Here is a 7,739-nt window from a genome sequence, read left to right on the forward strand (position 1 = left end):
TCTTTTTCCCCGGGGGAAAAAAATTTTTCTTTTTTTTCCCCATTTTTTTTTCTACCCACCCCCCCCCCCCCCCCCGGCCGGGGAGGTGTTTGTATGGATGCACAAAATTCTTTAAGATGTGTCGTTGTTGTCTAGCCAAACTTCCATCCAACGATGGCCACAATCTTTATTTTGTCTGGGTGAGTCTCACCGGGTTGATTCCTGCCCCCATTGTGCGAACTTCACCCGTCAGGCCCGCAGAAATAGGGAGGCCCAACTTTAAACAGCTCTCCTCGAGGCAGCTTTGCAGGGCTGTCTTCAGTCGTATCCCAGTCTTCTGCTCTGCAAAAACACTGACAATACGAAAACCCTAAAGCATAAGTCTAAAAAGCATGAAGACAAGCAGTCGTTTAAGCCAAAATCGAAGCCCTCTATGTCGACTTCGGCTCTGAAGCTCAATCCCATAGTGATCTCCGGTCTCTTGACCGACTCTGGTGGTATCTTCTGCGACACCCCCTTCACATAAGCATAGCCTTCAGACTCCAATGCTGCTGCCTACTTTGTCCTCACTGTTGGGGCGTATTCCACTGGGTCAGCGTTCAAAGTCGCCTGACCAGCACTCCTCATTGTGGCTTTCGGTCTCGCTCCCGAGACTCCCATATGCCTATCCACCTTTTGGATGACAGGGAGCATTTCATGCAAAGTCGATCCAGGTCGAGGTCCCACTAGCAGACCACACCATTACCATCGCTCGCCCTCTCCATCGAGATCAGCTTCCGATTATAGATCGTGGTCTCCAGATGTCAGGCACCATAGAGTGTATTACCCTCGCTCTTATTCCAGGTCTTCTACCCCTTGCTCAGATCATTATGACTGGTTGAGACAGACTGACTGCTACGAATGCCGGCTGACTTCGTCCTATTCCAGGCGTTCCCACTCGGTAGCCTCAGTCAGTTCCCTGGGGCTCGATCAGCCTCCAGATGTATCGATGTTGGCAGATGCCCCAAAGCATTCTCCATTAGAACCTCGGTATCACCCTTCCACTGATGACCAAACACCTATTGATGTTTCTCAGCAGCTTTAATCACCTTCTCTAGCTTCAGTATCTGACAATTATGTGTCTGGTGGTCTTGACCCTGATATCATTCCTATCGAGGACGAGACCCTTCGCTCAGGTTCCTTCTCTCCCACCAAAGGTCTGAAAGCCTATTTGGAGCTTGTTATGCGAATGGCTACAGCCCTTCAAGTGCGGGGTTCTACTAAAACTCCTGCAGTGACCAATGTTGTTCATGTTAGTGCAAGTGGATTTGCCACCTTCGACAATTTTCCCATTACTTCCGGTCCATCTTTCGGTCCTCAAGGAGTCTTTGGACCATCCTGTCTCCATCACTCCTATATCGAAACATTATGATGGCCTTTATAAAGTTCAAGAATCTTCTGGAAAATTCTTGTTCAATCAGCCTCCACCGAACTCGATGATTGTTCATTCCTCTTCTAAGTATAAACAAACTGTTCGACAGTCTGCTCCTCCCGACCGTGAGGGACGGAAGATTGATGCTATTGCCAAGAGAACTTACTCCATCACATTCATGAACAGTAGAATTGATACCTATCTATCATACCTCTCTGCTTATGCCTTTAATGTAGCCACTGTGGTTCATCCGGTTGTTGAATTTGTCCCAGAGGAACATCGCCTTACTTTGTCTGCTGCTTTGTCCGAAATTTGTGCAATTTCCAAGCAACAGATCAACTCCATTCGTCATGCTGTCACATGCTCTTCTAAAGTCCTCACTTCTTCCATCACACTCCGCCGTCATCCCTGCAGACAGATGTTAAATTCAAGGTAGAGGATCTGCCCTTTGATCGCAAAGGTCTCTTTCACTCCACCACTAAAGGCTGTTGATGACAGCAGGAAACAAGCTCGAAACCTTGGAGTTTCTACTTTGATGCCAAGGTCTCGATACCGTTCATGCAGGCCTTACTACAATAAACGTCAGCCATTCCCTGCTACTACCTCACAGTGAAGGAAAAAATCATATGACTCCCATCCACAATAACCATGACAACAAGCCCCCCAACAGCCCAAGCAGTCAATTTGACCACCTCGAGCACCTGCCACCTCCTCCTTCATTCACCCCTCCCATTCGGACCTGACTCTTCCCCTTCCTTCCAACTTCGGAAGAAATCACCACAGACTCCTGAGTCCTCACCATTGTATGGGTCGGATATACCATAGAGGTCACCCTGACCCTTCCTCACTTTGTCGTCATGCCCCCAAATCCATCGCTTCATATAGAGGTCGACGTGCTCCTCCACAAGGGGGCCATCAAGATCATCCCGGAGGCACAACGAACTCTCGGCTTCTACTCCAAGTACTTCCTAGTTCCTGTCAGCTGCGCTGTCATGAGGGTTGGGGGTGTCTCAAGTATCGCTGCATTCTTTCTTTCCTTCTGTAACACTTGCCTATCTATGGCCTTGCAGGTGGTGTGAGTAGTTTGGACTTCAGAGAACCGTGGGAGTGCTTTCGGTTCTCAGCTTCGGCTCTAACGGCCAGGGGCTCCCCCCTGCACGGGAATGTGGCTAATTGGCCTGAGGAGGGGGAGTGTGCATACGAATACCCTATATTCCATTATGCTTGTAGGGGCGACACCATTCTTAACAGTGACTTTGTTAATGCATCTACAGATCTGCAATAAAGTATAACCTTTCTGATTAGCATGTACTCGATTGCTGGCTGTGGAACCTGACATTCTGTTAAGAATCCTCATTTTCTATCTACACGCCTCTCTCTCTCCGAGATGAGCAACAAAGAGGAGAAACAGGTCCCCTCCGAGGAGGAGATTCTGGTCCCCACCACATCTTGGGGGGGGGAGACTCCTACAACCCAGGCGACAGCACCTGTGACCACTACACCTCCGGTGACTGCCACTGGGAAGGGAGCAGTTCCAAAGATGACCTCAACCCATTTGTTCTTGACCACTTCGGGGCCACGGCAACCGCCCGGCCAGGGGTACCGGCCAAGTTCCAGGTGGAGCCAGTTCAACCACGGCAGAGACTTATATGCTCACGCAGGTGCCCCGGAGAGACAGGAGGTTCGACCTGGGGTTTGCGTCAGCCGGAGGCTTTCCCTCGTATGGGGGCTCCTTAGATCCACCGCTGGGAGCCTGGGTGACAGAGAGGTCGAAGGCAAGGAGTGTGCGCGTGTCCCTGGACAAGGGACTGGAACTGGCCCATAGAATGGAGGTGGCGGATCAAGAGAGGCGTCATCTGCAACGGGAGCTGGAGGAGGTCGTCCAAGCGATCCCGCAGTTGGTGATCCAGGCCATCAGGGAGGAGAGGGAAGCCCATCCAGTGCCCCTGGTAGTTCCTGCCACCCTGCCGGCTCCCCCGCTGCTGTCCAGGCCTGAGGAGGCACCGGGACCCGGAGAGGCCCCCACGCCGGCGCCACAGCCATGCAGCCCGAGAGGTCTGGTGCAACCTCGCCCAAAAGACCTGATTGAAGCCACGTTTGATGGAAACCCTGAGGAATTGTCCTATTTCGTGGTTTGAGTGATGAGGTTTGTGGAAAGGTCGGGCCACCTGTTTCTAGATGACAGCAGCCGAGTGGATGTAGTGGCCGCTCGATTACGAGGAGCCGCTGTGACTTGGTATGTGGGATTGCACAACGCAACGGGCCCGGAGCTGGTGAATTTGGATGCTTTTATGTGGGCATTGCGTGCCCAGTTTGAGGATCGGAACGCCGGGCCCAAAGAAAGAGCATTCCTGTGCACCCTAAAGCAAGGGAAGAGATCGGTGAGAGAATACTCCTTGGAGTTCAAGTGGCATGCGGTAAAGGTCCAAAGCTGGCCAGATCCGGTTCTGGCTGAGTTATACCGGGTGGGACTGAACCCCGAGATTCGGGAAACGGTCCTATAGGTGGTGGACCCGATCTCCCTGCCAGCATGGATGCAAGAGGCAGAGAGTGCGGAAACCTGCCTGAATACCCTGCGTCTGGACATTGCGACAGCAGGAGCTAAGCCTGCCCCTCCGATGCAGAAGATGAAACCGGTGTGATCAACGGAGTCTATTTGAGAGCAACGCATGCACCAAGGGCTACGCCTAAAGTGTGGGGAGCAGGGCCATTTTGTGGCCGACTGTGGTGGAGCGGGTCCCGGGAAGCCAGATTCCCGCTGGTGTTGGGGGGCCCTTGGCTGCATGGACATGAGCCATACATTCTGTGGGATGAAGGGAAAGTGCAGTTCATCTCACCTCAGTGTCAAGGGCACCGATAGACTCCGCAGTGGGGCCAGCAGCCAGTAGTGGAAACCCCTAGAGTATGTTTGGCTCAAGAGGAGCCAAAAGCCATTCCCCCCGAGTACCATGACTTGGCCAGGGTGTTCGAAGAGGAAGAAGCCGATGAGCTCCCCCCCCCCCATAGACACTCGGATTGCAGCATCGAAATATTGCCGGGCCAAAAATTACCCAAGGGACGCATCTATGCGATGGGCTCAGCAGAGAAGGACGAACTGCGCAAATTTATCGATAAAACCCTGACCAGGGGTTTCATCAGGCCAGCCTCCTCCCCCTTTGCGGCTCCGGTGCTCTTCCGGAAGAAAAAAGACGGGGGGTTGAGACTGCACAGAGTACTGTGGGTTGAATGCAGTGTCTTCGACCAATGCTTACCCCATGCCATTGAGGAAGGATTTAGTGGCTGAAGCGGCAAAAGGGGAAATTTTCTCGAAGCTAGATCTCCGGGACACGTACTTTTGGGTTCGCATCAGAGAGGGGGACGAACATAAGACTGCCTTTAATACGCCCCTGGGTCAGTTTGAGTACCGCATAATGCTGTTTGGTCTTCAGGGGGCGCCGGGGGTCTTCATGAATCTGATCAATGAAGTATTACACAAGCACTTGTTCAAGGGGGCGCTTGTTTACCTAGATGATATCTTGCTGTACTCCCCCAACCTACCCTCCCATGTGAAATTGGTGAGGGAAGTCCTGACCACATTGCACAAGCACAAACTGTTCACTAAACTATCAAAGTGTGAGTTTCACAAGACACACACCGACTTCCTAGGGTATTGGATCTCCGATAAGGGCTTGGAAATGGACCTGGGGAAAGTACGGGATGTGCTGGGCTGGGGAGTCCCTCGCACCAGGTGCCAGTTACAATCCTTCCTTGGGTTCGCGAACTTTTACAGAAATTTCCTGCCCAACATTGCCCAGGTCAGCTTGCCCCTGATGGACCTATTAAGGGGAAGGGGCCGGAAGCAAACAAGCCGGGGGTGGCGTTGGCTTGGGGTCGGGAGTGCCAGGAGGCTTTCGAACACCTCAAGGCTTTGTTCACCTTCGAGCAAGTCTTCGCTCACACTGATGAAACGAAAAAGTTTATTATTCAAACTGACACGTCTGATGTAGCCATGGGCGGGCATCCTCCAAGAAGGGGAGGACGGGTTACTGCACCCCTTGGCATACGTGTCAAGGAAGTTTAACGACACAGAATGCAATTGGTCAGTTTGGGAGAAAGAGGCAGGGGCTATAAAGCTCACCCTGTCCACCTGGAGACACTGGCTGGAGGGGGCGCAGGTCCCATTCGAGGTATGGACTGATCATAAAAACTTGGAAACACTCAAAACGCCCCGATGCCTCAATGCGAAACAGCTCTGGTGGGCAGATTTCCAAATTTCAGTTCACCCTCCATCACTTTCCTGGCTCTGCGAACTCTTTGGCTGACGCTTTGTCACGCCTCCCTCAGCATGACAGCTAACGGGATATCATCCTGGACTCGGTGTTCATGCCTACCCAGCTGGGCGGGGCGGTGACGACGCGTAGCTGAACTCGCTCCGCCACCCCCCCCTCCTGCTACACGGCCGCCTACCACTCCCGAATCGGAGTCTGGGGGGAGAGACATGGCACAGCAAATTCGCCTCCGCCTTCTCGGAAGGCGACAAAGCGGTGGTAGAAGCAGAAGATTTCGAACTCAGGGCTGATGGCTATTGGTATAGGGGGCATAAACTGTTTGTTCCATTCTCTCTCCTACAGTGGCAATTCTGGTGGCCGCAAATGCGAAAGGATTTATCGTCGTTTGTCAAGTCTTGCCAAATCTGTGCCATGAGTAAGCCCCGGCCAGGGAACCCCCCGGGGTTATTACACCCTCATCCGACTCCGTCCCGGCCCTGGGAGGTGATATTTATGGACTTTATTACGGATCTCCCTCCAAGCAAATCTATGATGGTTATTTGGGTGGTAGTGAATTTATTTTCCGAACAGGCGCACTTCATTCCATTTGCCTCCCTACCCACGGCAAAAGCGCTGGCCAAAGCGTTTCTGTTGCACATCGTCCGTCTGCACATGCTCCCAGCCAAGGTGGTACCCGATAGGGGAACTCAGTTCGTTTCCTGGTTTTGGGGGAAGCTGATGAAACTTATGGGGGTGGAACGGGGCCTGAGCAGCGCCTATCACTCAGAGACTGACGGCTGGACGGAACGGGTTAATCAAACTTTGGAACAATACCTTCGCTGCTTCACCAATTACCAACAGGATGATTGGGTGGATCTGCTGCCCCTGGCCGAATTTTGTTATAATAACACTTGCCATGCCTCTACTGGACTATCCCCCTTCAAGGCTTTGTATGGGTATGATAGTTCACCTGTGCCTTTTCTGGAGGGTAATACTGACTTGGGGCCGGGGGATGCAGCGCAATGGTGTCAATGGTTGAAGGAGTTATGGCCACTCCTTTGCAAAACTTTGGATGCTGCCAAGGAGGCATACAAGTCAGGCTGACAAGAGAAGGGTGGAGGGGTGGACTCTACAGCCTGGAGACTCAGTGTATATGTCTACTAAGAACATGAAGGTCTTACGGCCTAGCTGGAAACTGGGTTGGAAATACCTTGGTCCTTTTAAAGTAAACAGAGTGATCAATGATGTGGCTGTAGAATTGGATCTTCCTAAGAACCTGTGGAACCTTCATTCTGGATGTTTCATTTCAGCCTCCTGAAACGGGATTCTGCGCCGAGCCCCTGGCGTCCGTCGCAGCCGATGCCCCCGCCTATCTTGATTGAGGGCAAGGAACATTATGAGATCTCTAAAATTTTGGACTCTACGATTAAACGTGGGAAATTGTTGTATTTGGTCGAATGGCTGGACTTTGGTCCCCAGCACCTCGAATGGGTGGAAGCGGGATATTTGGGCCCCTCGGTTTCTGCGGAAGTTCCATAGCGACTTCCCGGACAAACCGGGAGATCTGGAATGACCGGGAGGCCTCCCGGGGTGGACGGGAGAAGCTGATTTATTTATTTTTTTGAGAAGGCAGAATGTCAGCTGCGCTGTCATAAGGGTTGGGGGTGTCTCAAGTATCGCTGCATTCTTTCTTTGCTTCTGTAACGCTTGCCTCTCTGTGGCCTTGCAGGTGGTGTGAGTTGTTTGGACTTCAGAGAACCGTGGGAGCGCTTTCGGTTCTCAGCTTCGGCTCTAATGGCCTGGGGCTCCTCCCGCATGCGGGGATGTGGCTAATTGGCCTGAGGAAGGGAGGGGTGCATACAAATACCCTATATCCCATTATGCTTGTAGGGGCGACGCCATTCTTAACAGTGACTTTGTTAATGCATCTATAGATCTGCAATAAAGTATAACCCTTCTGATAAGTTGTATTTTTATCACACTTTTGTGCCTGTGTAAGCTGCCCTGAGCCCAAGGGCGGGGAGGGCTGGGTATAAATGAAATAAAATAAATAAATAAGTGTGTACTCGATTGCTGGCTGTGGAACCTGACAGTTCCCAAAC

Source organism: Gekko japonicus, unplaced genomic scaffold (genome assembly GCF_001447785.1).
Source record: "Gekko japonicus isolate JY-2015 unplaced genomic scaffold, Gekko_japonicus_V1.1 scaffold3120, whole genome shotgun sequence".
In the NCBI taxonomy this organism is placed as follows: Eukaryota; Metazoa; Chordata; class Lepidosauria; order Squamata; family Gekkonidae; genus Gekko; species Gekko japonicus.